We start from the raw sequence: 10,190 nt of genomic DNA, 5'->3' as shown, positions 1-10,190 counted from the left end.
ATAGCCCCATTATTCACAATAGTCAAAAGGTGGAAGCAACCCATGTGCATCATCAGATGACAGATAAACACAATGTGGTCCATCCAGACAATGGAATAGTATTCAGCCATTAGAATAAAGAAAATTCTGACACCTCTTACAATGTGGATGAAACTTGAGGACCTGATTATACTCAGTGAAATAAGCCAGACACAAAAGGAGGAATACTGTGTGATTCTTCTACACATGGGAAATCCCCAGAGGAGTCAAATTCATAAAGACAGAAAGGAGATGGTGAAAACCAGAGACAGAGGAAAGGGATAAGGAGGTAGTGTGTAATGGAGACAAAGTTTCAATTTGGGAAGATGAGAACTTTCTGGAGATGGAGGGTGATGACAATTGCACAACAATTTGAATGTATTTAATGCCACTGAACTGTACACTTAAAATGGTTAAAGTGGTGAACATTATGTTATATATTTACCACACTTTTATAAATGAATAATGTAATATATAAAAACACTGATAGGTGAATTGCATGGCATATGAATTACGTCTTGCCTGACCTGTGGAAGCGTAGTAGATAAAGCATTGACCTGGAATGCTGAGATCACTAGTTCAAAACCCCAGGCATGCCTGGTCAAGGCACATACAAGAAGCAACTACTGGCCTTGGCCAGTTGGCTCAGTGGTAGAGCATCGGCCCGTCATGTGGATGTCCTGGGTTCAATTCCCAGTCAGGGCACACAGGAGAGACACCCATCTGCTTCTCCACCCCTCCCCCTCTTGCTTCTCTCTCACTATCTCTCTCTTCCCCTCCTGCAGCCATGGCTCAATTGGAGCAAATTGGACCCTGGTGCTGAGGATGGCTCCATGGCTTCCGCCTCAGGCACTAAGAGAAACTCGGTTGCTGGGCAAGGGAGCAATGCTCCAGATGAGCAGAGCATCACCACCTTGATGGGTGGATCCTGGGCAAGGCACATGCAGGAGTCTGTCTCTGCCTCCACTTCTCTCACTGAATAGAAAAAAAAGAAGCAACTACAATGAGTTGATGCTTCCTGCTCCTCCTCACCCTCTTTCTCTCTCTCTCTCTCCTCTCTCTGAAATCAGTAATTAAAATATTTAGAAAATAAAATAAAGTAATGAGGTTTATCTAGTTTTCCTCTGTTTAAAAAAAACAGTTATGTCTCAATAAAACTTTTAAAAAAATTTTTTTTAGAAAGTGCCCAGCAGCACATCTGATAATAATAGCAACAATAGTATAGCTTATATTTATTGAGCATCCATTGTGTGCCTGTCACTATTAGCACTTTACATAAATTAACTCACCGAGACCTCACAGCAACCACACTAAGGGCTACAAGTGTTCCATTTCACAGATAATGAAACAGGCTCAGCAGAAGCAGGTGACCTGTCCCAGGCTACTCAGCCAGGTCTTTACTGAGACATATTAGAACTGGGGACACGCCTGACCAGGCGGTGGCGCAGTGGATAGAGCGTCGGACTGGGATGGGGAAGACCCAGGTTCGAGACCCCAAGGTCACCAGCTTGAGCACGAACTCATCTGGGTTGAGCAAAAAAAGTTCACCAGCTCGGACCTAAGGCCCCTAAGCAAGGGGTCACTCGGTCTGCTGAAGGCCCACGGTCAAGGCACATATGAGAAAGCAATCAATGAACAACTAAGGTGTCGCAACGAGAAACTGATGATTGATGCTTCTCATCTCTCTCCGTTCCTGTCTGTCCCTATCTATCCCTCTCTCTGACTCTCTCTCTGTCCCTGTAAGAAATAATAATAATAATAATAAATTTAAAAATAAATAAATAAAAAGAACTGGGGACGGTCTGAGTTGGGTATAATGTGTACGGCTCTTCTGAGTGGCCTGTACATCCTTGGGGTTGCCCCAGGTGGCCAAGGGGATAGGGGTGCTCCTGAACCTGGTGAAGAACAGACCAGGGGGCTCTTTCTGGGGTCAGGGGCTCAACTGAATTGGGGCTCAGCCCGGTTTCAGAGTCGTAGCCCTGCCGATTCCGGCCGTGTGCAGCAGGGGGCGTGCCTTGCCCACATACGGCCCAGCAGCGCCTTCTATCTCCCTGGAATGGGGGGCCCGAAGCGGGCGGGATCTGCGTACGCGGAAGGGCCCCAGGTCCAGGTCACCAGACCCTAGATTCATCCAGCGTCACCTGTACCCCGAAATTAGGCGTTGCACCTTGCGGGCTGTGTGACCCAGAGAAAGCAGTCGTCCCTGCACATTGGGACCTCGGTGGTGGAGAGGAGCCTCAGGCAGAGTAGAGCCTCCCCTCCCATCCCCGCCCCCCCCCCCAGAGCCTCTGGGCGTCCCTTGCCTGGAGGCTTCCCCACTGCCCAGACGCTTTGGGGGACAGGTGGTGACGGTGGCAATAACACCTCCCTCCCGCCCCCCAAGCCCAGGTGTAACTCCCACCTGTCCACCATCCGTCTGTACCCAGCCCATCTTGTCTGTGGGGCGAGACATCTCCCAAGGCCACTTAAGGGGGACAGAATGATGGGGGTCGAAACTCGAAACTTGCTGGAATCCCCACAGCGGGCCAGGCCAGGAGGTCTCACAGAACTTTCCCCAAGGGTGCTGAGGGCTCTGGGACTGTCATCATCTCTGAGGTCACTGGCTCAACCTGAGGTCAGGGTCACAGGTCCTGAGCAACCCCTCTCCTCCCCTCCGCTAACAGGGAAGCAGAAGGAAAGTGGGTTGGAAGGTCCTCTGTTGCCCTCACATCCCCATCTTCTCTGCTGAGCGAAGGAGCAGGTTGGCCTCAGCAGGAGGATGTATTTACAACTGGCAGCGGAGCAGCCACCTGCTGTCTGCCTGAGTGTGGGAGACGGTCTTTGGAGATCAACTCCAGTTGTGGACCTGAATGCACGCGTTTATGTGGGTGTATGTGATTGGAGAGGGTATGGCCTGATGATCTGCTGCTACCTCTGAGGGTAGTAGTTAGCCCCACATTCCTGTCAGGAGGAAACTTCATTCTTTGGAGCCTCAGTTCCTTCATCTGGAAAATGGGTGTAGTCACAGCACCAGATTCAGAGATTTGTAAAACTCTGAGGACATAGTAGACTCAGCAGAGGCCCGACACAATGCACAGCCAACTCAGGGCTGTGATGAGGAGCACACAGGCAGCTGTGGGAGCCCAGACTAATCACAAACCCAGCCTGGAGACCCAGGGAGACTTCCAGGGGGAGGTGACAACAGAGCTAAAACTTTTTTTTTTTTAATAAATTTTTATTAATGTTAATGGGATGACATTAATAAATCAGGGTACATATATTCAAAGAAAACATGTCTAGGTTATTTTGTCATTGAATTATGTTGCATACCCCTCGCCCAAAGTCAGATTGTCCTCCGCCACCCTCTATCTAGTTCTCTGTGCCCCTCCCCCTCCCCCTAACTCTCTCCCTCCCTCCCTCCCATGTCCTCCCTCCCCCCACCCCTGGTAACCACCACACTCTTGTCCATGTCTCTTAGTCTCGTTTTTATGTTCCACCAATGTATGGAATCATGTAGTTCTTGTTTTTTTCTGATTTACTTATTTCACTCCATATCATGTTATCAAGATCCCACCATTTTGCTGTAAATGATCTGATGTCATCATTTCTTATGGCTGAGTAGTATTCCATAGTGTATATGTGCCACATCTTCTTTATCCAGTCTTCTATTGAAGGGCTTTTTGGTTGTTTCCATGTCTTGGCCACTGTGAACAGTGCTGCAATGAACATGGGGCTACATGTGTCTTTACGTATCAATGTTTCTGAGGTTTTGGGGTATATACCCAGTAGAGGAATTGCTGGGTCATAAGGTAGTTCTATTTGCAGTTTTTTGAGGAACCACCATACTTTCCTCCATAATGGTTGTACTACTTTACAGTCCCACCAACAGTGGATGAGAGTTCCCTTTTCTCCGCAGCCTCTCCAACATTTGCTATTACCCGTCTTGTTGATAATAAGAAAGAGCAGGAGTCAACCATGAGAAGAAGCAAGCAGGAGGGCCCTTTCTATTGGCTTGCTGACCTTGATCAAATCATGGGACCGTTCTGCGCCTGTGTCCTTGTCTTTAAGTCAGACTCCTGATACCCAGCTTGCAGGCTGCTGTGCAGATCGGGAGAGTGCTGAACCCAGCATGGGAGCCCAGCACACGCTGGTTATTATTATTTTGGTTTTTTGTTTGTTTCCTTCCCCCAGGAGCCCCAGGCTATGGAAAGAGGCATAAGTATTTTGTGAAAGGACTGAAGTGTTGAATAAAAGGGGCCCCCAGGCAGGAGAAAATGTACAGATGTTAGGAAGCTCTGGGGGCTGAAAGGAACAGTGTGTCCTGATCAGACCACAGGAACCCTCAGGACATATCCAGAGGCTGGAAACGAAATTCCAGATTTCATCCTGAGGCAATGGGGAGCCATGGAGTGTGTTAGTGCCAAGAAGAGATTAGTGTATTTGGAAAATCCCTGTAGGTACCAGCATGGGGTGGGAAGTAGTAGGCAGGAGTGAAGCTGAAAGGACATGGAGGAGGGGTATGGCGAACAACAGGGGATGCCCTGGGATGCCCTGTCCCAACTGCACCCAGGAGTTATAGAAAAAGCTATTGGGGGTCCTGAGCAGGGTAGATGCAGGCAGAGCCAGAGTGTGGGGGATCAGGCTGAGCTACCTTTCCCTGGGGGAGATAGTTGGGTGGGGACAGTTCAAGGGTCATTGACAAGGTGCAGAACCTAACTGTTTGAGAATGTGACCAGAGTTGAGGACAAGGGAAATGCAAAGAGGGTGAAGGTCAGAATTGGGGACAAAGTTGGTGCTGAGCCACTGTTTTGGCTGTGACTTCCGCACCCTTCCAGCCCAGATTCTGGGGATCCCACAGCCTCCAATCTCTCCAGATGATCCCATCTCTTCTGGGTCCCTTTGGGCACTTGCTTCCCTCTGGGGCTGTGTCACTGCCACCACCAAAGGAGCTGCATTCCCCCAGGGCCCAGACTGGCCCTGTTCAGGGAAAGGCTGAGAAACTCCCAAGGTCCTCGCTCCTTGCTCGGATCAACACCTGCCCCAAAGCCTGCAGTGGCTCTAACAGGCTCCCCCAGACCCATCCTGCAGTGCCCACTTGTCACTTCGCCCTCACCGTCCCCAGCCACCCCATCACCCTCACTCCAGACCAGTGTTCTTCTCATTTCTCGAGGATGCAGGACCACACCTTTGGTTAGCTGTCCCCTCCACCCTCCGCACCCTGCTTGCACTCCCACACTCCGCTGGGAGAGAGCTCCATGAGGAAGCAAGTCCAGCTCCTGAATCACAGTTTCTGGCTTGGGCCCGACTGCTGATTTTCTGTCTATCTGTCTCAGTTTCTTCCATCCATCAACTGGAACTAATTGTCCCCACCATGCTGAATTGTGGGGGATCATGTCACTGAGTGGATCAACCCATGTGGACTGTCACTATCACCTGTCCAAAGGCACCGCAAGTCCATGAGAAGCCAGGCGAGGAATTCAGGGCTCCGGCCTGTCCCATCCTGGGCACCTCCCCATGTACTCATGCATCCCACACATATTTAGTGAGTGATTGTTTGTACTAAGTACTGTTCCAGGCACTGAGGACCCATCAGGGAACGTAACAGATCAAATGCATCCCTTCATGGAGCTGATTTTCCAGTAAAGCATAAAACAGAAACTATACAAATTATTTTTAAATTACAGTTGTGTTGCCTGGCCTGTGGTGGCACAGTGGATAAAGCATCAACGAATGCTGAGGTGGCTGATTTGAAACCCTGGGCTTGCCCCGTCAAGGCACATACGAGACGCAACTACAGTACTAAGAGTTGATGCTTTCCACTCCTCTCCCCACCCCATTTCTCTCTCTCTCTCTCTCTCTCTCTCTCTCCTTTCTCTAAAAAAAAAAATCAATCAATAAAAAAATTTTTTAATTACAATTGTGCAATTCTAAAGGCCAGTGGACACTCAGATCACAGGGTCCTGGGTTGGATGCTGGAACAGAAAGAAGGACATTAATGAAAAAACAGGAGACATCCATAACAGGAGCTGGAATTCAAACCTGCACCTGCTGTTCTCCCTGTGCAGCTCAGTGCTTTCCTTCACCCTTGGAGTACTTCTGTTGTCTTCTCTGACTACCCTTCCCACCCATAGCTCAGTCTGGTCAGCATCTCTGGGGTCCCTATTTTCCTAAGATCCTCCCCCAACTAGCTTCCTGAAAGTCTCCAGAGGGTTAAGGCAATCCAGGATGGTTTCCTGCAGGAGGGAGCTGCTAGGCAGCAAGGTGTGCTGAAGATTACACCCAATGGCTTGTGAAGTCCCAGTTGGTATGCTCTCACTCCTCTGGGAGGCACAGGGCTTAGGTGGGAAATCCGTTTCCTCTGCCGTCCTCACACCCACCTATCTGTCTTGATGACTTCACCTGGGCCTGAGCGGGGGGTGCTGCTGACCTCATCCTCTCAACTTGGAGGATGTGTTAGCTGAACCTTAACAATGATAACATAATAACTCAGCGCTCCCATATCTGGCCAGAATCTGGGCAACAGCATCTTCTACACAATGTCTCAGAGTCCCTGCTGCAGCCCTTTTAGGAAAGTATTGTTACAGGACCTCTAAAGCAGATGAAGAAACTTAGCCCAGACAAGGAATTCACTTGTCTTGGGAAACACAGTTAATAAGAGACAGAACGGGGACTGGTCACCACTCAGCTACTGAACTCTCCCTTCAATTCATTCTCCATGCAGCAACTAGAGGGTGCCTGTGAGCACTTGAGTTGGGTCAGGTTCCTTGCACTGCTCACGTCTCTCCTCCTCCCAAATCCTCCACAAAAGGTCCTGCAGAACCTGCCCCCATTCCTTCCCTGCCTTCATCTCCTCCCTCTGTCCCCTCGCTCACTATTCCAGACATACGGGAACCCTTATGTTCCTTCAATATGCTAGGCAAGGTCCTGCCCCAGGGCTTTTGCACAAGCTGTTCCCTCTGTCTGGGATCCTGTTTCCTAAAGATCAGCTGAAAGTGAGGAGTGTGGAGGAGGAGGTTCCTGCTCACAGATGGGTGAGGGGGTGGAGATGATGGAATGCCTTCTGCTCCCTTCACCCCTTCCCTCTTTGAGAAAGACCTTCAGCCCACCCAGCGGGAAGTCCTTACCTGGGCCTCTGTTCCTCATCTATAAAATAAACAGGGAACATTTCCCAAATCTATGCCAATGGTTTCTTACAATTTCCATTTTCCTCATATCTATAACTGGTTAGTATTTCCTCTAAACCTGCTCATGTTTGGAACATCAATAAATGTATTATATTTTTAGAGTCTTTTTTATTTTAAATCACAAAGGTGAAAAAACCAGTGTCTTTTGCCATGGGTAGAAGGTAACTGAGACTACAATTTAATCTGAATCTCACTGGCTACTGCTGCCTTCAGAAGCACTGATCCTGTGGCATGTAGTGGGATTAGCAGATGGAAAAAGCGTTACAGACCCCTCCCCCCGGGACCCAACTGAGACTTGAAAAGATGGAAACAACATTTAAGAGGAGTCCCTTTGCAACTGGAGCTCAATGTCATTTCCTATCCCACCGAGCACCCCATGTTACTGCTGAACTAGAAGCACACAATACTTCGGGTGATGTTGGTCACAGATTCAAGGACCAGGTGTTGAGACTTTGCCCCCAGGCAGACCCTCCCTGGCAGTCAATCAACATCAGATATTGTGTCTGTTTCATCAATTGTGTTTCCCATTCATCTCTCTCACTATGCGCCATGAAGGCAAGGATATTGTCTACCTTGTTCCCTACTGTGTGTTCGGCAGCTAGAACACCTCGGCATACAATAGGCACTCAATAAGTGTTTGTAAATTGAATGAATATACCTATGTTAGCATTTCCTTGCACTTGGCAGAATAATGACCTTCTCCCAAAAGATGTCAAGTCCAAATCTCCAGAACCTGTGCACCTGTCACCTTACATAGCAAAAGTGACTTTGGAAATGCGATTAAGTTAAGAATCTTGAGATAGGGAAGTGGTCCTGGATTGTCTGGGTGAGCTCAGTGTCATCACAAGGGTTCTTACAAGGGGGGGGGCATGAGCACCAGCATCTGATATGTGACAACAGAAGCCAAGAACCACAGTGATACCATTTGAGAAAGACTTGATCAACCTTTTTTGACTTTGAAATAGAGAAAGAGTCCAGATTATGGATCAAGGAATGCAGGAAGCCTCTAGAACAGGGGTCCCCAAACTATGGCCCGCGGGCCACATGCGGCCCCCTGAGGCCATTTATCCGGCCCCCGCCGCACTTCCGGAAGGTGCACCTCTTTCATTGGTGGTCAGTGAGAGGAGCACATTGACCATCTCATTAGCCAAAAGCAGGCCCATAGTTCCCATTGAAATACTGGTCAGTTTGTTGATTTAAATTTATTTGTTCTTCATTTTAAATATTGTATTTGTTCCCGTTTTGTTTTTTTACTTTAAAATAAGATATGTGCAGTGTGCATAGGGATTTGTTCATAGTTTTTTTCTTATAGTCCAGCCCTCCAACGGTCTGAGGGACAGTGAACTGGCCTCCTGTGTAAAAAGTTTGGGGACCCCTGCTGTAGAAGCTGAAAAAGCAAGGAAATGGGATTTAGCCCTGGAGCCTCCAGAAGGACTGCAATACTACTGACACCTGATTTTAGTTCAGGGAAGCTCAAGATGGAAACCAACAGGGAGAGTGGAGGTGTCAGTACCCTGGAGAGCTCCACCTAGCCCTGATGCCCAGTATTTACTAAGTGCCTACTGTGTGCCAAGCACTCACTGCTCTGGGCTCTGGGGATGCTGCAGTGGAGAAAACAGACAAAAATCCCTGCCCTCCTGGAACTGACATTTCAATGAGGAAGTTGCGCAATAAAGACCAAATGACATGCATAATATAATTGCAGGTGTAAATTCTCTTATCATGGCCCTGGTTAGGTAGCTCAGTTGATTAGTGCTTTGTCCCAATGCTCCAAGATTGAAGAAGGTTCAATCCCTAGTCAGGGCACATACAAGAATCAACCAATGAGGCCCTAGCTTGGTAACTCAGATGGTTAGAGCACTGTCCTGACATGCCAAGGTTGTGGGTTTGATCCCCGGTCAGGGCACATATAAGGATCAACCAATGAATGCATAAATAAGTGCAACAACAAATCAATGTTTTTCACTTTCTCTCTCCCTTCCTCTCTCTCTCTCAAATCAGTTAAAAAAATTTTTTTAAATGAAGCAGGTTACCAAAGAAACAGGTTGTTCATAAAGACATCACTGAGGAAGTGACATTTGAGCAGTGATCTAAAGGAGGTGAGGAGGGACCCATGTAGATATCTGCAGGAAAAGTGGTCCAGAGGGAACAGTATATACAAAGGCCCTGAGACATTAATTCTGGTGTGATGTGGTTTTGGGGACAGATGGAGAGATGATGGAGGAGGATCAGTATTTCTGAGTGCACATATTCAGTGCCCCAGTGATCCCATTTTTAACCATAATCCTTAGAGAAATACTTTGCCAAGTGCATAGACAGGTAAAAGCTGTTCACAGTAATAGTGTTCATAATATCAAAACCCAAGAATTAACCTAAAAATAATCAAAGGATAACAGATAAATGAAAGCATATTCAAATGATGAAATAGTGTGGGAATTAATTAGATTAACATAATAATAATATATAACATTAATTGAGCACCTGCTTTGTGCCAGGCACTGCATTAAGTACTTTCTGTGATAACATACCACATCCTTGGAAAATCACCCTAAAAAGTAGGAAGTATTAGCATCTATGTTTTTTGAATGTGGCAGCTTTAAAATATGCCTGTGAATTCACCTGACCTGTGGTGGTGCAGTGGATAGTGTTGACATAGAATGTTGAGGTTTCTGGTTTGAAACCTAAGGTCACCAGCTTGAGTGCGGGCTCACTGGCTTGAGCACAGGGCTGTTGACATGATCCCAAGATCGCCAACTTGAGCCCAAAAGTTGCCAGCTTGAATCCATGGTTGCTGGCTTGAGCACAAGTTTCCTGGCTTGACTTGAACTTGAGGTCCCTGGTTCAATCCCTGGTCAAGGCACATAAGAGAAGCAATCAGTACACAACTAAAGTGAAGCAATGAGTTGATGCTTCTCTCTACCTTCCTCCATCTCTTTCCCTTCCTCTCTCTCTCTCTCAAAAGAAAAGTCCATGAATTCTTTGACAATTTCTTCAAGCTGTGTAGCCTAA

General features: G+C 47.6%; 1 non-coding gene across 1 annotated transcript; it reads left to right on the top strand.

Moving 5' to 3' along the window:
• The first annotated feature begins 647 nt into the window (after nucleotides 1–647).
• TRNAD-GUC (transfer RNA aspartic acid (anticodon GUC)) lies at nucleotides 648–723 on the top strand. Its single transcript has one exon. It is a non-coding gene; the product is annotated as a tRNA-Asp (tRNA).
• Nucleotides 724–10,190: the final 9,467 nt, after the last annotated feature.

The sequence above is a fragment of the Saccopteryx leptura genome, chromosome 1, assembly GCF_036850995.1.
Source record: "Saccopteryx leptura isolate mSacLep1 chromosome 1, mSacLep1_pri_phased_curated, whole genome shotgun sequence".
NCBI classification, from domain to species: Eukaryota; Metazoa; Chordata; class Mammalia; order Chiroptera; family Emballonuridae; genus Saccopteryx; species Saccopteryx leptura.
Note: the sequence above shows the minus strand (reverse complement) of the source record. Positions and strands in the feature narration are given on the sequence as shown.